Source organism: Adiantum capillus-veneris, chromosome 24 (assembly GCF_014529385.1).
Source record: "Adiantum capillus-veneris isolate H3 chromosome 24, ASM1452938v2, whole genome shotgun sequence".
NCBI classification, from domain to species: Eukaryota; Viridiplantae; Streptophyta; class Polypodiopsida; order Polypodiales; family Pteridaceae; genus Adiantum; species Adiantum capillus-veneris.
In genome coordinates, this window is record NC_140954.1 from 57,763,870 (window position 1) to 57,784,779 (window position 20,910).

The 20,910-nt window shown below is 43.5% G+C and overlaps 1 pseudogene; it reads left to right on the plus strand.

Annotated features, from left to right (window-relative positions):
- Positions 1 to 1,208: 1,208 nt before the first annotated feature.
- On the plus strand, positions 1,209 to 19,488 carry LOC147426420 (heat shock cognate 70 kDa protein-like; annotated as a pseudogene).
- Positions 19,489 to 20,910: the final 1,422 nt, after the last annotated feature.

Genomic DNA, 20,910 nt, shown 5'->3' on the forward strand with positions numbered 1-20,910 from the left:
GCTGGCATTTTTGGAAAAGAGGAGAGAACAGATCTAGAGGAGGTGGAGAGTCTAGTGCAGCAGGCATGTCATATGGTGCATGAAGGAGGTTCCCAGGTTGTGTCCAAGCCTGGGGGATTCACCATGGAAAGCTTATTGCACCACGCAAGTGCAGGGGAGGGGTGTTTTTTTACGAGTTACATAAGCGTATAAGTTAGGGGCAGGCCCCTAATAATTTATCTCACAAGCTTAAAAATAAGGGGGAGTATCATATTGGGGGGGGGGGTTGGAAAAAGTGAGAAAAGGGGAAAATGAGAGGAAGTTTTTGTGTTTCAAAATCATGGCTTTCCAAAAGAGTCTACCCTCAAACTTGTGAGTCAATAGCTACAAAGATACATGGAAGAACTAAGTGGTTTATATCAATTGCCTGTTTTGTGATTATAGTTTATTTGTTGAGAGATGAAAGCTATAAAGAGTTTGTATAGATGAAAATTTACACGGAGAACCTAACACAACTTTAAGTCAAACTGAGACACATTGAGGATACATCTAGTTATCAATAGAAGTGGTTCCTTAGTGCATTGCCAATCACTATGCTACACCCTCTTTGATTAGTTTTACTCAGTTAGATCATGTGAGGCCTAAATTTTATATGTAAGATAGGAGTATGATAATTTTCTGCATTGATTGTTGTATAAGCGCAGAAAGGGGGTCATATTCCCTAATATGAGTCGTATATAGGGGTTTTATGAAATTTGTCCGCTCGCAAGTGGCGTCCCATTTTGTATATAAAGTGAATCTCCCAGGATACAAACAATTCCATTGCTGATGCGAGGGAGAGCAAAGACAAGGTTCTATGCTTTGGAAGGCGAACTGAGATCCATGTGGCCGGCTTTGAGGACTCGATTTTTGTAGGACTTTTGGAAAGAGATGTCTCTTATTGATTTAGATGCAAGATTGACGAATTTGAAGCAGGATGTGAACGAGGAATTCGGAGTTTTCTCAACCATTTTGAAGCATGCTGGAGGGGTTTTGCAACCGCCATGCAATTGGAAAACGGGGGTGAGTACTTTAAATTGGAAAAGTTCATGGCAAGTTTGCATCCCAAGGTTCGAGAAAAGGTGGATTTTGAGGGCCCAGAGAATTACAATGGAGCGGTTGATATTGCACAAGCAAAGAGCTAGAAAATCAAGAAGAAAATTGAGCAAGGCGCATTGGGGTACAAGTTGATGGTTCCTAACCCTACTCCAAGTCCAACGGAAGAAGTTCAGGTGGATAACCAGGCAAACCGGGGAGCAATTCCTCAACAATGGGTACGTACTATTCAAGATTTGAGTGAGCAAATGCAAGAGCTGCGTTTAAGTGTTATGGACAAAGGACAACCATGGGCTGGAAGAGGCAGGGCTAGGCAGTTGCCCGACAGGTTTTATAATTGCGGAGAGGAGGACCATTATGCTCGAGATTTCCCTCATCCATCGAGGGAGAGAAGCGGCATGTACCTTCTATTTGGTCGAGGATGAGGGCCAATTACACAATTCAATGGTCAAAGGGAGCAACAAGCAGTTGAAAACCAGGCACCATGCATGGAATTTCACTCTGATGGGAGAGGATTTGATGACATACAGAAGGGATGGAGTGTTGTGGAGAGTTTTTTACAAAGAGGAGATTGGTAGGGTATTGTAGTAGTTTCATGAAGAAAGCGGTCATCAAGGCAAAGATTAGGTATTGTTTCACATTTTAAGAGGTGGGTTTTGGTGGCCTTTCATTGTAGGAGATGTGCACTATTGGTGCAAAACATGCCATCAATGACAAACAATGGGTGAGAGACGACTGGTAGCCGAGCCACAGGGGGTTATCATAGCTCAAGATGCATCTGAAAAGTGGGGGTTGAATGCCATTGGTCCATTGCCCAAGTCAGCAACAGCGGTAAGAAATACATTGTGGTGGCCATTGACTATCTTGCTAGGTGGATTGAAGCAAAAGCAGTGAAGGAGGTAAATGCTCATACAATTGCTCAGTTTGTCTTTGATTGCATATGTTTCCGTTTTGAGGTGCCTTGGATGCTCATTTTTTATCGAGGTCAAAGATTTAGAAGTAAGCTGGTGTGTGCACTAGTGGAAAAGCTGGGCATTTAACACAAGTTTTCATCTCCATCATCCACAGTGCAATGGCCTAGTCAAGAGAGTGCAAATGGGCAAATAGTCAAGATGCTCACAAAGTATATATACAAGTAGGTTGAAGAGTGGGAAGCTAACCTTGACAAGTGTTTGTGTGCGTACATGACTTCTTACAAAGTGGCTACCAACTTTACTCCTTAGGAGTTGGTTTATGACAAGGAGGTGGTGTTTCCTATGCATGTGCAATTAGGTGCACTAAAAGGTATATGGCGGATTGATAAGTCTCACCAAGATGTTTTGCAAGATAAGATAACTAGTCGTGAAGCTTTGAAGATGGATAGTGACATGACATTGGGATTTCTATGTGAAGTAGCGGGAGAAAAGAGTGGCAAAGTTCAACCAACACTTGCCAGAGAAGGGAGATTTGGTAATGAAATACAAAATCTATCTAGATTTCACCTTCCAGAAGAAGTTTAAGAAGAAGTGGAAAGGGCCCTACAAGGTCCATAAGGTCTTTCCCAATGGTACTTATTTGCTATTGTGGATGAACAGTCGTTTTCTCAAGAACAGAGTGAATGGTGTGCACCTCAAGATCTATTTTGAAAGGGAGTTGGTGCCAACAGTGCATCAATTTGTGATAGAAGCGGTTGGGCAAACAACCTAAAGAGGATTTATACTTGCCACGAATAATAATTTATACATACAGTAGGATTTTTTGTTTGCTCACGGAGATAATTTAACTTGCAAGGGTGAGCCACCATGCAAGGGGAGTTGGCACCCTGTCCTCACATGCCCACAACACAATCGTAAACCTAGATACAAAATTGACACCAACACCTTCATAGAAAACACGCTTGCTTTCGAATGCTTCACTTGAGAACCATCAATCCCAACATCATCTTCAACCCCTGTATGCCTTGGGTTTTTTGCTTTTCAAGTAAAAGCGCCCATACTGGGAACCTCTAGGGCTCTAGTACCATAGGCAATACATGTGAGTGAAGTACCAAATCAAGCTGAGATTTCTCTTCCAGCTTAAGATTTTACGGTGTGGCACTTTGATTTTTTGTTTGTTCATTTTCAGCATTTTAATTTTGTAACTTTGGGGGGTCATATAACACTGATACACCTCCCCAGGCTCATCACACTAGTAAACTCCATTTATAATACTTAAGCTAAAGGTCAATAGGGTCAAGCCCACTAGAAAGCCCTAGTACATTTCACACAATGCTGCCTAAATCGAATTAAGAACCTACGTAACCATTAATTATTAGGAAGGCATTCCCCATGGTCTTAAGAGAAGATTTCTAACACCTAACTTGGTCAAACTAGTTTGTCGGACTGCTTGATTTTTAAACCTAGATAAGTGATTATGACAAAAAATTACATTGAATTAAATGTTTGATACTAAGCAAATGCGGTGAATATTAGGCTACCAATCACAATTAAAGCTGACAATCATAGATGCAAAAAAGATAAGGGGCAATGCTAATGGACAAGAAACACCTGTTTGTGTCAATGGTCGCGCTTGATTTGAAGAGTGAGTCGAGATAAAGATTCCATGAAGGTCCAAATCCTACCAATAGCAACACGCTCTTGTACACACTAGGAAACAAAAGGAATACCTCCAGGAGGCACATTAGTGGAAAAAGGTACCAACACTTATTGAACACAACAAAAAACATAAGGAACCCTAACCTAATTATTTGCACTCCCCCTAGAGAGTCAAGGGAATAGGATATTGTAGAGGTTGGGGGGAAACCCTACGGCTAAACCCCTATCCTCGTCGTCGAGATAAACAAAGTCATCATCCATGAGACCATATGTGCCATCCGTGTAGTCGTGTAAATTTTCTTCTTCATCATAGGTGCCATGTTTACTAAGAAGGTCACTAGACGCCTATAGTCATCTTGGTCAAAAGGGTAGGCTTGTGCAATGGGAGAACCGCTCTCTACTAAGTATGGATCAGACGTGGTGGTCAAGAGACGTATCAGCCATTCTAACTCCTCAAAATTCCTCTCACATGCTAGCGTACCTATCAAATCCATTCACATGCAAGCACTGGAAAGACCATGTGAAATATTTGTGAAAAGTAACGAGGGTACCTCTCACCCAAGGCAGGAGTTGATGACTCTAGCGTACTAGCCATATCTGTACATGCAAATAGATGATGGTTAGAGTGCAAATATTACAAGGGTCGTGTTCTTGTGCATAATTTGTTTTTATGATTTGTGTTATGGCTCTTGCTCTTTTACTTTTTATCTTGTTTTTGTGAGTATAAGGCTTTATATATTACATTCCCTAAGATCGGAGATTAAGAGGTCAGGGAGAAAGGTTGAGAGGGAAGCAAGTGTATGATGGATGTCCACAAACACTCCCCCTTCCTTGGGTAGATTCATACCGTTTGAAATGATGTCGTCACCCTTTGAAACCAATTGTTCCAGTTGGTAATAGGTGAGGATTTTTGCCAGTAGTTTTCTATTACCCTAGGTGCCTCTTCAAGTTGCAAGGGTGGTAAGGTACTCTCCCAGGATCGAACTTGAAGTGGTTCATCAGGTGATTCTTGAACACTGGGAGGTGTGGATTCTTTTGTAGCTTCATGGAGGTCCACTACTATAGATGGAGGCTGTGTAGAAGCTTTTACCTCTATGGATGTATTACATGAGGAGCTAGAAGCTTCATGGAACTCCCCCCTTCCTGAGCTAGGTGGAATAAATTGGTTTTGCCTTGCAGCCCAAACTCGCTCTGGACTAGGTGTGTAGCATTCTGTGATCTTTCCCTTCCCACGGTCTGCCATTGGCTTTAGCGTTACACTGTTTGACTCATATGGGTTTGTTGTCGATAGGGAAGGACACATTTTACGTTTAGGTACCCAAATTTGCTCATTTCCATCATAGTAGCCTTGGGCTTCTAATAGTTGTTTTGGAATCCATCGTGATTTGGTCTTGACTCTCCTAGGGCGTGCTCTTGGTTTTCCCGGGAAATTTTTTCTTGAAATGGATGGGAGGGTTGAGGTAGTTGGAAGTAAGGCCTTGGGGACCCATTGATATGTACTCTTAGGTCGTGCAGGTTGAGTACTTGCAATATTACTGCTTGCTGCAACTACAAGTGTTGAAGTGCTAGATTCATGGGTAGCTGGCAAAGATGAGATAACCACCTTGGCTTGTGAATGTTGGCTATCCTTCAACTTTGCTAGAGTTTGCAACGTAGGTGACTTTGCTTGAATGATAGGGGTAAGAGTCGGTGGTCGCGTCGTGACACTACCAGTATCCCAATCAATAGTGCATTTGGTTGCCAACATCCACGTGCGTCCCAGGTTTACGTTGCCTTCCATAGCTCCTGGGGGCATGACTAAAAACCTCTGCACTATGCTTCCATTGTCATAGACAATAGGGGTCTGAAGGACTCCAAGAATAGCAGTTTTCTTTTTATTAATGCCCTTGACTTGCATCGTACTCGGGGATAGGGTCGGTTTCCCTAATTGACACCAAACTCCATAGGATAACAAATTGTGTTTAGCTCCCGTATCTAATAAGGCATTGTATAGTACTTTCCCATAGGGGCTATTTAGCTCAATTGGGTATCGTAGGGGTGACTCAGATTCTAATGAGTCGTCATCTGTGTCCTCGAAAAATGCTTGCATGATTCCCAGATTAGCCTCTCGTTGGCGTCTAAGACGTTGTTGTTGTTCTCGAGCCTCAACTCTTGCTTGGATTTTTTTAAGCTCTGCTTGTTCCTTGGCAGCCTTCTTTTGATGGATGGCTTGCAACTCTTCCTGGCTTAGAGGATCATAATATCTTTTGAATTTACTCCCATTAAGGAATCCAATGGTTTCAACTCCATCTAGAGTCTCCACACGAATAGTACCTTGCGGAGTAATTACACACACTCGATATGGTCCCTTACCAGCATATTTCAATTTCTTCTTTTCATTACGTACCCCGTACATAAGAACTTTATCACCAACCTTGATGTCTTTATCCTTTAAATGGCTATCAAACCACTTCTTTCTCCTATCCTTCTCCACTAGAGCATTTCGCACAGCTAATTGTCTTTCTTCATCTAGCCTTTCCAGGATATATAATCGCTCCACTAAGGGGTTACCATCCCAACCTTCTTGAGAAGCCACTCGAAGACTAGGAATGACAAACTCCCATGGCATAACTGCTTCTTGGCCATACACCATCTTAAACGGTGTGCAATTAATAGCAACTTTATACGGAGTACGATAAGCCCATAAAGCTGATGTAAGCTTTAGGTCCCAATCAGTGCGATGAGCCTCGACTGTCTTTGTCAAAATGGAGATGAGAGTTTTGTTGGTACTCTCAGCTTGGCCATTTTCTTGGGGATAATAGGGTGTAGACTTGTGGTGAGATATCATGAAGTTTGATGTGAGTTCTTTTATTACTTCATTTATAAAATGAGTTCCATTGTCACTCACAAGTTCAAAGGGGCATCCAAAACGTGTGATAATGTTCTCAAAGAGGAACTTAGCTATTGTTTTTGCATCCGCCTTTCGTGTTGCTTTTGCTTCAGCCCATTTGGTTACATAGTCGGTAGCGACAATGATATATCGTGATTGCGTGTTACGTGCAGCCGGACTAATCGGTCCTACAAAGTCTAAGCCCCACTTTTCAAATGGTTGGGTTACCTTGATGGGATGTAGAGGCATCCTATCCCTTCTTTGTGGCTTGTTGAAGCGTTGACATTCATCACATCCCTTTGCAAAAAGTGATGCATCCTTAAACAGAGTGGGCCACCAATAGCCTGACTGTAAGATCTTTCGGGCAGTCAAATTTCCTGAAAAGTGACCACCAGCTACGCCCATGTGTGCCTCTTGTAGAATATATAAATACTCATCCTCGCGGGCACAGTGTCTAAGAACATCATCTTTTCCTCCCTTATAGAGAGTTCCAGCCAGTAAGCAATAGGGTTCGCATTCCTTGATTAATTTTCGAGCTATATCTTTTCGCAGTTCTTTGGGTGGAAAACCATTAACTAAGAAGTTAACAATCTTTTCACTCCATTCAGGCATTGTCTCAACAATGAACAAAGGAGTATCAGGCAATTCATCATCAATCCCCGTAGGAGCTTCGCCAGTAGGGATACGAGATAAATGATCCGCCATGACATGTTTCCTCCCAGGCCTCACAACAACGATGAAGTCAAACTCAAGAAGAATTAACAACCATCGTGTAATTCGACCTGTGGAACACGGCTTGTTTACCAAATATAGCATTGCTTGATGATCAATATAAAACACAAACTTGGTAGCAAGAAGGTAATAGCGAAATTTCTTTACTGCGAATCATAGCTAGACCTTCGCGCTCTGTAGTAGTGTAGTTCATCTCGGCATCATTTAATTGGCGACTTGCAAAGCTAATAGGGTAGTCCAATTTATGTTCTCCTGGTTGAGTTAGAACACACCCAATAGCAAAATTTGATGCATCAATATGCACATGAAAAGGTACATTCCAATCAGGTGTTCGCAGGATTTGAGCACTTGTTAGGGCCTTCTTTAATAACTCATAAGATTGATGACATTCTTCCGTCCAGTGAAACTCGATAAGAAGCTTGTACAATGGACGCGCTATCTCGGCAAAGTTTAAAATAAACCTTCGATAATAACCAACATGGCCCATAAATCTTTGAACTCCTTTATAGTTAGTAGGTGGTGGCAAATCGGCAATGGCTTTAATCTTACTCTCATCTGTGGATATCCCTTTCAAATATTTTTCGTAGATATAACAAATGCTTCTCCCAAGAAGAATAAACACAAAGGTCGTCTAGGAAAGCTTCACAAAACTCCCTTAGAAATTCTTTAAATGCAGTGTTTATTAATCGTTGGAATGTAGCAGGGGCATTCGTTAAGCCAAAAGCCATAACACGAAATGCAAACACTCCAAACTCTGTAATAAAAGCAGTTTTAGCTTGGTCCTCTAATGCAATTGTGATTTGATTGTAACCAGAGTACCCATCTAAAAAGCTATAAGCTTCCTTGCCCGCAACTCTTTCAAGCACATGTTCTGAATATGGCAAAGGATAATGATCTCTCCTAGTAGCTGCATTAACTTTCTTGAGGTCCACGCACACTCTTAGTTTCCCATTCTTTTTTGGCACAATGACTATCGGAGAAACCCATTCTGAGTGCTCAATAGGGTATATGAATCCACATTGGATAAGTTTTTCAATCTCCTCTTGTACAATTTTGGCGTACTTAGGATTCATTGGATAGGGTCGTTGCTGGACGGGTTTAGCAGTGTTGATCATGGGAATTGTATGTTGCACCACAAAAGGTGGAACGCCCTTCATGTCATGATATGTCCAAGCAAAGATATCCTTGTATTCCTTGAGGAGCTCCTAAAGTACAGCCTCTTCAGTTTCGGTAAGGTCTTGAGCAATAAAGACTGGTTTAGACTCCTCACCTGGTTCTGCTAATTCTATCTCTTTAACTACCGCTGGACCATCATAGACTCCACTGCTTTCATTGGTAGGTATTCGCTGGGCTTTGGCATACACAACCTTTCGCTCCCCCGTGGTATAAGATTTAAAATGTTCAGGAGCCGTATGTAAGTCAGCAGGCTCTTGTCCTGACGGAGACCTTTCTTTTAGTTCTTCCTCCTTTTGTTGTTGTGCTAACTCTCGGTTTTGACGTGTTCTTATAGTTCGACTCAATTTCGGCTCTGTAACCTCCAATTGAGCGAGGTCAATGGGTCGCGGGTTGCACCACATGACACTCTGGAGATGTTCACCCCAATTGTCTACTAGCTTTCGATGAGCATCACATGCCCCTAGATAGCTAAGCCATTCTGCAGTAGATCTTTCCTTGTGTATCCTAGCTCTCACATTTGCTCGATATCGTCGTCTCTTATATGACCTTTGTTTCTTGTTAAGGTTTTGATTTTGGTAAATGTTTGAACTCGACTCGCTTGATAGGTCTTCGCTTGTATTTTCTTCACTCTCATATAAATTACCATAGATGGTCGTACTAGACCTTGAGTGTTCAGTTTCTATACTTGGCTCACTCGATGTTTCCTCAGGTTCTGAATCCATTTCTCCCTGAGATTCCGTTTCTGATGTGTATTGGCCTGAAGCCTTTGAGGAATCATCGGTTTCACTCTCAAGTAGGTGTGCCTCTTTCTTATCATCGGATGTTACATGCGCTACACCTACCATGTTTACTGGTGCAATGTGTGGTATCTCTTCCCCATCTGGTGTTACCCAGGTTGTTCCTCTAGCTCCCCATGTATCTATAGTTGTCGCTAGGTGTACCCAATCGACATTGTGATTCAGCCATTCCGGGTAGGATATCCATATAAGGAGAGTTCTCCCCAATATCCGTGTCTTTGTTACACGTGTAACAATACTGTAATGGAGCTAAGTGAATTGTTGTGTCTGATCGATTATCAATGATGAATTTATTTCCTAGAGGATGCGTTCGACCACTTAAAAGATCAACTCGAATGACAGAGTCTTGGAACTGTAAGTAGACGTGGTTTTTGGACCAGTCATGCACCATTTTTGCTTCCCTCATGAATGGACGCCCTAAGATCATCTCAAATGACATAGGATGCTTGGAAAAATCCATAACAATGAAAGTCTGCCTTACCTTGTGTCCCAAGACCTTGATCCTGAGATCCTTAAGCATTCCAATAGGCGTAACAATAGATCCATTAGCCATTTTTACCACTACGCTTGTGGCTTCAAGGTGAGGTCTCCCCATAGACTCCCAACAACTCTTTGTCACCATGCTGACTCCCGCACCACCGTCAAGGACTCCCTTTACAGTTAATCCTTTAGTAGTGATTGGCAAAGTAGCATTAGATTCATCACCTTCAAAGTATTGCCCCAACTTGTTAACGGGTACTTCAATTACAGATTCATGTCCCGCTAGGTCAGATGGTGGTGCTAAATGTTCCTCATCATTCATTACCAAGTCAGGTTTGTTCATATGTGCAAACTGTGGTAATCCGGCCTGTAATTCTCCATTGAGGAAGGCTCGAAGAGCTGAGACTAGCTCGGGGTCTTTACATAGTTTGGACATGATGGTGGTTCTAACTTCTGAAGACATGAAATCCATCAATTTGGCAACATTTAATGGCATCTTCTGGGATGTAGAACCCTGACAAGAGAATGGTGAAGATGGAATCTCCACTTCCTCAAGGGGGTCGGGCATTCCCTCACCAAACATTCTCTCTAGTAGGAAAGGTGTGTGTCCACTTTCAGATGTCCTACCCTCACTCTCTTCCCGAATGATACTGGGTATAGCTAACGGCCTGTAGTTCTTGTGAGGTTGAACTTGTGTGGGAAACACTGTGTCCGACATCTGGATATGTTTGGGTTCAGGTTCTAATGTTCGTTGAGTTTCTTCCACCAAACCCCTCAGTTGTTGGACTCGTTCAATTTCCACTGTTGGGTTTGGATAGGTTCCAATCTTTCTCTTGCAATCCTCATTTTTCGTCTCTCGTGGCTTATCTTGGGGGTTCGCAACTGGGTGGTTTAACTTTGAATACTCTTTTGGTGTTCGTCGTAATTCCCTCTCGTGATCCTCCTCACTGGCTTTTTCCTTTGTAGTAATAGTTTTGGTCTCCGTGGTCTCTATCGAATCTGAGTCATCCTCAGGGTCATTCATATACACGGGATCCTCTCCTGTCCCTACGTTAATCTTTGAACTAGGTTTTGAGCTAGAAGCATCAAGGGATTTCTTTCTTCGTGTTTTCTTCTTTCTCGCTCGGCCAATGGATGCAGCATCTCTCTCTTCGAGGATGTAATTTTGCTTTTGGAGCATCGACCGTGTGAGTGCATTCACTGGTGCTATGTTTATAGTTGGTGGTGTCCCATCAACAATCTCTATTAAGTTCAATGGTGTGATTTTCGGTGCGTTTGGATTGTTAGGACACTGTGCGATCAAATGATCTATGCCACAACGATTACAAATGAGTATTGGCATTGCCAATGCACTCCCTTGACTTGTTTGCATTAGTGCAGCATTCTTTTGCATTCTAATGGGGCACTCAGCTACTCGATGTGGTCCACCACATTCGTAGCACTGAAGAGGTGGTCTCCCGGCAAAACTATTAATTTTTTGGCCTCTTGCTGCTAGCGTAGTAGCTTGATATACCGGTTTGATTTGTCCCCAATGGTCTTCCATATAGTACATGGGACACTCCTCAAGCATGTCGACTCCATAGGTGATACTAGGGTCTATGTCCCCTTCGCAATCTACATAAGTACTAGATGACTCGCAACCTATTTGGTTCATAGGTGTAACTCTTGGATGAGGGGGTTGCGGTCCTAGCACTGGAGGTGGCAACGGTGTGGTTTGGACCACATTTTGGGTTCTAGGGACCATGTGCTGTAATGGCAACTGTTGCTCCATGGGTGGGGTAGGCATCAATGCAGGAACTCGAGGTGAGTCTGCCCAAGCTATAGGCGGTCTATTTTCCATGATGCGTTTAAGCATTAGGCAATCCTTCGCTTGATGGCCATACCTACCACACGCGTTACAAGTCCCGTTAAACTTTACTCTGAAAGTAGGGCATTCACTCGTAGTATGTGGGCCCAAGCAAATTGAGCACCATTGTTGCTCCCTTCTTGGATACATATGAGTGTTTTGTGGAGCACGATTACCCCTAAGGCTTTCTTGGATGGCCTTGGTGAGATCTGCCAAAGTCATCTCAGATATTGTTTGCTCTTTCACGATTGGCTTTATCTTCATTGGCTCATGCCCTGATGCTTGCGAGCTACTTGACTTCGGCTCGGCAGACACTCTTTCTCCTGCAATCATTAAATTATCCTCCAATTGGATTGCATTCATGGTGACTGCTTCCTAAGTAGTGATACCTCTAATGACTAGGCCATTATAGATACTTTCATGTCGTAGTCCCCTAATGAATCTATCGAGCAATTGGTTGTTGTTGAATCGCTCGTTTGGATTGCATCGAGAATTCAAATTCTTTAGGCGACTAATGAAGTCTCTCACGGATTCACCTTCTTCTCGTTGGGCTTTCTGGAGCTGAGAGGCTACACCCCAAAGTACTCCCTCTCGTATGTATTCTTTTAAGAACAGTCTCCTAAGAGTAGAGTAGATCGTTTTCTCTTCTACTCTTAAGGTTCTATACCAATCTCTAGCCTTTCCGCTTAGGGTCAAACTCAAAGCCTTACACGTATGTAGCTCATTGTGCTCTTCCAAGGAATCGCACACATGTTCAAAGACTTCCATATGCTTTCTAGCATCTCCGTCTCCACTGAATTTCTGTGTGAGCTTAGCTACTTGAACTGCCTTGCTCCTAGGCTCTCTATCAGGTGCACTACGCATGTTTTCCGCAATAGAGCGACCGATAGTTTGAGCAAATGCTGCCAAATATCCTATTTGAGCAGGTATAATGGGTGTATGTGCTCCTGGAACCACATGTGAGATGGGAGTTGGCCTTGGCCTTGGCATACGCGCGGCTCTTGGGTCCCAAATTTTGTATGGTGGTGTACCAGACGGTGGTCCAAAGTTTACAGGCGTGGCCCTAGGCATAGGGGGTGCCTGATATGGCATGTTATTATTAAATGGCATGGCTCCACTTGTATAAGAGCTTGGATAATTCCATTGTGGATTGTAAGCTCTTGGAATAATCGGAGGTGTAGGAGCTACATGAGGCTGAGGTACGACAGGTGCACATGATTGATACATACATGTAGGTATAGTTGGGGGCATTGTGCTACTAGGCATCGGCGCAGTGTTAACAAATGAACTCCATGGTGTACTTCTTGTCATGCTCACCATTGGGATATGCATGGTAGCCATAGTGTTATTAAGAGAAAGATGAGCTAAATCTGGGAAGGTAAAGCTGCCACTTGTGGGCTCAGATTGTACTGAGGCTCCTGTCAAAACAACATATGGAGGATCAATGGGGCTCACTGAGGGAGTCTCCATTTGTGACAGGGTTGGTTGGTTGGCCTTTCCCGTATCCAAGAATCTCATTAGGCCTGTTGAAGGCATGTTGATCCCTGTGTTCTGTCTTTCTAACTCGACAATCCTATGGAGGACATCACAGACTTTCTGTTGTTGCTCATCTATGCTAGTAGCACCCGATGTGGATTGTAGAACATCTAACCAACCCACATGGTAGGTGTGTCCTGTGTACCGATCAGTTAAAGATTATGCTTGTAGGTCATACTCCCAATTTTTGTTTAGGAATATCCCATCTAGGCTTGGCGTGCTGGAGGTTTCCCTTGAAGTGGAAGCATTATTGCTCCCCATAGCTTGCCCCTCCGTGACTGCTACCTTGGGAGCACTCGGTTGCTCGGCTGGCATGATTGATGTCATAGGAGCCTTTGCTTTCAGGGCTCGACTTTGTTCTAGCCTTCGTAGGTTCTCAATTTCCCTCTCCCTTGTTGCTTGCATATAGCGTTCTATCTCTTGTACTTCGGCAAGACTCCTACCATCGGGTAGTAAAACCTCAGAGGGAGATAGTCCTAAAGGATCAGGAGGTGCAGTGGATGGAACATTCACATGCACACTCTCAAGAAGCATAGGGTCCATTTTAGGCATGAATGACGAATTTACTTCCCCACTCCCTTCATTTATTTCATTAACCGCATGTTCGGAGCGAGTAGCTCTACTAAGGGTTTCTTTTAAGCGGCTAAACACGTTGGACCCGGGCCGTGGGCCCATGGCATGCATGTCTTGACTTGAACTATCAGGGTTTGGTGTAGGATACCCCTCCATGACTTCGTAGTCAGAGGAAGAATCACTAGACGCGATATGAGGATCTTGGGTCGCGCTACCTTGAGTCCCGGCCGAAGGTCCAGAACCTAGGGTGGAGGAATAATGGGTGCCCGCGTAAATGGAGGCACTACCAATATGCTCGTGCTCTAACACTCGTCCAGAGCGTAGGTTCATATGACTTGGATCCCCTAGAAGTGTCAGTGAGGGCCCGTGAAGGCTGCTCACCTAGTAATTTTGGGTGTTTTGCAACCCAAGTCTTTTCTTATTTATTTATTTTTTGATTTTTTGGTCCTTTTTTTCTGACCCAGCTATAGAATAGAACTTATGATAGCTCAAAACGAGTGTCTCGATCAGAGGGACGTGCCGTGCTTTACAACACTCCGTTTGGTCACTTTATACCCTCGGAATCCCTAAAACCGTCAATTTCTAGTAGGGAACTAGGCCCAAATTAGAAAGTCTAAGGGTGCAAGTGGGAAGAGAAGGGAGGAGAGTGGAGGACTTGCCCCACATGCTCTCATTCCCTCTTGAGGGGGTAGGGTATATATATAAGAGTGAGTCTAGTATATATCATAAGACTGAGGACTGAGGCCTGGGCTTGGGCTTGGGCCCGATCCCGATCAAAATTTTAGTGTATCCCCCCAGTCACTCACGCTTAATATTTTCGGTTTTTTTTAATTTTATTTTTTATTTTATTTTATTTTTTTGGCGATGACCGCGCGTGGTTTACGTGGCCCTTTCTTGGCCACACACACTGTCACCTACCTAACCTCCCAGTCAACAGCTCACAGACAGCTCACTACCTTATCTACTTACTAACAGTGCTGCTAACCACTAACTAATCTGTTAACTGCTTACTGACAATGAGCTAACTGTCCACCTACTTCCTCTCTCGCTACCTTACTGTGCAAAGACTGTGTGCAGCCAAACCTTGACAGAAAACTGTGTACAGACTGTGTGCAAACAGAAATTGCTAACTGCCTTCCTACTTATTCATTCACTGCAAACAAGCTAACGACTACTAATTGTGCAAAGACTGTGTGCAAACAGAAAACACAACATTATGCAGAAATCACAGAACTTGCAGACAACACAGAAATTAACAACTTATAGAAAAACAACTCATTCCTCTTCCTCTTCCTCTTCTTTCCTACTACAAACAACTCATAGGAGAAGCACAAAGTGCCTCTTGGGCTTAGTGCAGGGCGATTCCCCGGCAGCGGCGCCAAAAATGTGCGCTCCTTGCCGCACTGTCGAAGCAAGGGACTTGCCGATACACCGTGTACGAGCCACAAATGGCTCCAAGCACACAACAAGACTAATCTAGCAAGCTCAAGAGAGCAAAAGGTGTGTCACTCACTGCTCTACGCTCGCCTTCGTGATGGATTCCTCGCCGCGATGAAGAAGAAGCTGCAGTCGTGCCGTGCTCAACCGCTTCGCCGCCGTCATGCCTTCGTAATGCTCGATCGCACACACACACTCTCCCTCTCTCTCTCTCTCTCTCTCTCTCTCTCTCTCTCACATACACACACACACAAGGAGGTGAAGAAGAAGAATATGGAGATGGAGATGGAGCAAGAGCACTCTTCTATTGCACAAATGAGAGAATGAGTGAATTTTAGGTTTAGTTTGCTTTTATATGAGCTCACCCCATTCACACTTGGGCGCCCATGCTTAGCCAACTAATCCCTTGAATGTCCCAGTTAGAGTGCGCCTCTCATCGGCGATCACTCTTACCCTTTTCCTATTGGTCAGACAAGCCCGGTATCTGACTCTACCAAATACATAATACACGTCCGTCGTAGGTGATGGGGTGTCCGTGAGCCGTGAGGGTTAACAGAGGGGTTACTATTGATTCGTGGTTGGTATCTTGAACTGGTAATGTATTTTAGATGCAATGCTGTCAAGTCTTGTTGTTCCCGCAACGAAGGCAAAGCACCCAACAATAATACAGAAGTGAGGACATTAGGAGTATCTATTTTATTTGTCTATCGACCTGGTTTATCGCTATATATGTGAGGTATGCCACCGTGCAGGAGAGACATATTTCTAGATTGTGAACAAAGATGTCAGATTACATGCTCCAATATTTATACAATGCAGTAATTCTATACCATGACCTAGCATACAGATGGTAAGCTAGTTTCAAGTTAGTTGCAGTTTGCTCCCTAGCTTATTGATAGTTTGCTCCCTAGCTTATTGACTGTAATCTTCTACGTCTTGAGAACTTCATACTGACACCTAGTACGAGAGAAACGAGGACATATATAGTATGATATTAATTATTTTGATACCTAGTATGGTATCAATTATATAGAGCTAAAGTAAAGATGCACCAAGGTGAATTCACTACTGTGATACACAACATGCATTCACTATTGTAATACATCACATGCATTGGCTAGAAATTGCAATAAAGAGTTGTGTGTGTAACTAACATGTGCAGATATCGACGTCAAGTGTATAGTCTTGAAAACAAGATCCAAATAAATTGAAGCAAAGGAAGTAATGCAAAAAATTCTAAAACAAACAAATAGATAAAGCATAAATGACCTGCAACAATAAATGAGGTGCTTTACTGACCTGCAATGTTATACTGCTGCTTTTCGAGTGTCCAATCTACAGGCCGATTTTTGAGCCGAGCTACAAAAAATCAATGTGAATAGTTAAACATATCGTCTTTCAATGAAATGTCATAGATTGAAAGTGCAAAGTATACAGTGTACGTCATACAGAGGTGCCATACAAAAGTATGGTGGAGAGTTGGCACTGTGGTCTCTCCAAAAAATTATAAGAAACGGAAGCCGTGCCCTACCCCGTAGCATTTATGTGTTGCGCCAAGCAAACGCATGCGTGTGGGAAATTGGATGCAGATAACGAACCTTGTAGTGTTGTCGAGCTGGAGCTGCGCTTGTGCAATTGGATCGTGTAGTGTTGTGAATATATGTCCTCCCTGCCATACACAAAACACGCTGCTGTAACTTTATGTTCTATGTCCTTTGATCAATATTACCTTCTGTGTGTGTGTGTGTGTGTGTGTGTGTGTGTGTGTGTGTGTGTGTGTGTGTGTGCGCGCGCGCGAGCGTGCACGCGCACGCGTGTGTATTGTAAGCTGCTTCTGTCAGCAATTATGTCTTCTTGCCATAGAGACGGTATACTCAAGCTCGTCATTAACAGTTGTAAAAGATCTATTGATTCCTTTGAAAACGATCTCATTTTCAAGAGCAATAGATTTGTTTTCTGTATTGAGTGTCAATTGCTGAACTTCTGTGAGTCCCGTGCTTTGAGCAGTATAGCGAGCAAGAAAAACTCTAAAGATTCATCGATTTCGAGCCTCCAATAACCACTTTCCGCGTGTAGGGGACGCAATAGTCATCCATTAGAAACTAATAGCTCTAGTCAAAACATGCAACTTGAAGGCTCTCAAGGTGCGATCCCTCCAAAAAGATGCAGAAGTCAAACGGACGATATGTAGCACAGGGTTTTCATATGTTGCACCAGTTGCCGGCAACTAGATCGTGTGGAGAGCCATCAAACGGACATGGCATTGATGCAGGGGTGAAACAATAGCCTGGATCTACTTGGCATCGCTTACAACGTCGTCCCTTGAGAGAGAGACAGGCATTGACTGCTCCATGTTGTAACTCAGAAACATAAAATCTATAGCACACCGTTGTTGCGCACTAGACTCAGGTTGACCCAGCCACCTCAAATCCCATAACCACGAGACCTTCTCGCAAAGGTAAGGTTCAATTGAGCCTTTGCTCCACCATGGAAGTCCCTAAGTCTCTTCCAAATCGCTTACAAGCTCGTCCCTTGAGAGAGAGAGACAGGCATTGACTGCTCCATGTTGTAACTCAGAAACATAAAATCTATAGCACACCGTTGTTGCGCACTAGACTCGGGTTGACCCAGCCACCTCAAATCCCATAACCACGAGACCCGCTCGCGAAGGTAAGGTTCAATTGAGCCTTTGCTCCACCATGGAAGTCCCTAAGTCGCCACGACATCTCTTATGAAGAGGACGAGACCCTACCAAAGGGTAAAGATCGGAGTATTTCTTTTTTTCAACGACAACAAGGCTGATGGCAATGGGTTCTTTTTAACTGGGGCAGTGTTGTAAGGCTGGTGATGTGCAACATTGGATTGATTTCTTTATCGATGCTCAGGATTGAGCCAAGTGGCTTAATGCTGTGGGATTATTTGAAAAAAGCACCTTTGCTTACCAAGTAAAACATTCAAACCACACCTTTTCTGTTGTACTAGTTAACATCCCTAAGAGTCAGCTACGGCAAAGGAAGGTTCTGCTATTGGCATCGACCTGGGTACCACAAACTCCTGTCGACCTGGGTACCACATACTCCTGTGTAGGTGTGTGGCATCATGATTGTGTGAAAATCAACATCAACGACCAAGGAAACCAAACCATGTCTTTCTATGTGGCCTTCACTGAAACTGAGCGCCTCTCGATAACCCGGCCAAGAACCAGGTCGCCATGAATCCCATCAATACCGGTTTTGGTACGTTCTCATATCTTGATTTGATTTGATTTCTAGGATATGCATGATCTGCAGCTAGTATGCGCATGGATATGGTTTTACAAGTTGTTGGTTGGATTTCCATGCATGATCTGTAGCTCTTCTACTTGTCATTCATGCAATCTTGCTCTGCTCTTAGACTCTTCCATGTTTGGGTGTATTACAATCACTTGGTTACCCATGGGTACTTTTGTATTTTGTTGTTTCCATGTACCTATGTGCAGCAAGTAGTTTCTCATTGGAGGCTGCCCATGTCCTGTAGCTCTTGCCCTAGCGGTGTATCAATAGTATTTGCTGGGGCAAAATATATCTGACTTGCTCTTTCTGTTGATTTCTTTTACAGATGCCAAGCACCTCATTGGACGACAATACTCCAATCCTTGTGTGCAGAGAGATGTGAAGCTATGGCCTTTCAAAGTAGTTGCTTGCCTAGTGAGAAGCCATTGATTGAGGTGCACTACAAGGGTGAAGAAAAGCAGTTTGTTGTAGAGGAAATATATTCTATGGTGTTGATAAAGATGAAAGAAATTGCTGAGGCGTTTTTGGGCGCCACAGTTAAGAATGTCATGATTATGGTGTCTACATATTTCAATAATTCTCAGAGGCAAGTCACCAAGGATGCGGGTGTCATTCCCGGCTCGAATGTGATGAGAATCATTAATGAACCTACTGCTGCAGCGATTGCTTATGGTTTGGACAAGTCCTGATTTTTCACCTTGGAGATGGCACCTTTGATGTCCCTCATCTTACAATTGAAGAAGGTATGTTTGAGGTGAAGGAGGTGAAGACCACTACTCGAGACACTCATCTGGTAGACAAGGACTTTGAGCATCTCATCGTCAGCCACCTCATGCAGGACTTCAAGAGGAAGTACAAGGATATAACAAGCAATGCCAGGGCCCTGTGCAGGCTCAGGGCAGATTGACAGAGGGCAAAGAGGGTATTGTCATTCGCCGCTCATACAACTATTGAAATCGACTCTCTCTATGAGGGTATAGACTTCTACTCCACTATCACAAGAGCCCAATTCGAGGAGCTGAGCATGGACCTATTCCAAAAGTGCATGGAGCCAATGGAAAACTGTTTGCGAGATGCAAAAACTGGAGAAGACCCTTTTTTTCAAATCAGGCAACACTGCTAGAGATCCAGGGCATCGTAGCAGTTGGATTATCAGCTGGCCTAATGCTGGGGCAGCCCAGGGCTTCCTGTCCCTGCACATTCAGCATACATGTTGACCAAGGCAGTGCCAAGTTTTTTTTTCAACAGGCCCTGACTAAAAATATCGTCATGAGTTCTTTTGTCCATCTTAGCGTCTTTCAAGTTGCCACATGACTTCAAGATGTAAGCATAGGTTATTGCCTATGGAGAGATGCACTCGCTTTGTATCAACTGAAACATCCCATAGCTTCTTGGCCCCCCTCCTATTTAGCATATCCTGCAATCAATGCATTCTTAGAGTTAACATTCCGCAAAGGCAACTCCCCAAGAACCTTTTGTACTTTTTTGAAGCACACCACATCTGGCATACATGTCGATCAAGGCAGTGCCAAGCACGCAGCTTGTCTCACAATATCATCATTTCCCATCTCACAATGTCATCATTGCCCATATTGAGTCCTGTGTAGGGCCACATGCCTTCAAGATGCAAGCATAGGTGATTACATCTGGAGAAGCGCCTTGGTTTTGCATCCGCTAAAAACAGCCCAAAGCTTCGCAATCAATGCATTCCAAGAGACGACAATCCAGATAGGAAGCTCGTCAAGCACTTTCTAAGCCATCTGAAATATTTGGCATACATGTCAACCAAGCAACAACATCTTGTGTAATGCCACATGCCTTTAAGATGCAAGTGTACGTAGGTGATTGCATCTGGAGAGATCCCATCTCTTTGCATCTGGTGAAAACAGCCCAGAGTTTCCTGGCCCTGTTCCTGTTGGGCAAATCCCACAATCAATGCACTCCAAGAGACAACATTCCAAGACATTAGATATTATTCTTGCGTGACACCACTAGATAGCATGAAATGGAAAAAATACAGTGCTTCCTTCTCATGTCCATTCTCTATCAATACAGACAAGGGTGCGATGTTTTGAGCAAAAAAATATCCAAAGCAGTCTTTGCCTTCCAAAGGTCCCCGCATCTTCCATACATGCTGACAAGTGAAGCTTGAATAAAACTGTCGAGTTGGTACCCAAGATAAAAGAGAACCTTTTGAAGCGATTCATGCAGGAACATGCATCGAGGACAGAGGCATAAGTGATATCATCGGGATAAACCCTTGGTTCTGCATGGAATGAAAATACTCCAATGCATCCTCAATGTGATTGTTACTATAAGAGATGCTATCATCATATTCCACGCAACCACATCCATAGAAACCATTCCCCAGAAGATCTTTTCTGCACTACATAAAGTCTTGCACTTGCCATACATGTGTATAAGAGCAATTTCAACCATGCTTTCACTGCAAACACAATCGACCACGATGGTGTTGGATTGATTGCCCTTCTTCCAAGGCCTGCAAACTTGGACAAGCATTAAGAGCAGGTACAAAGGCCATGTT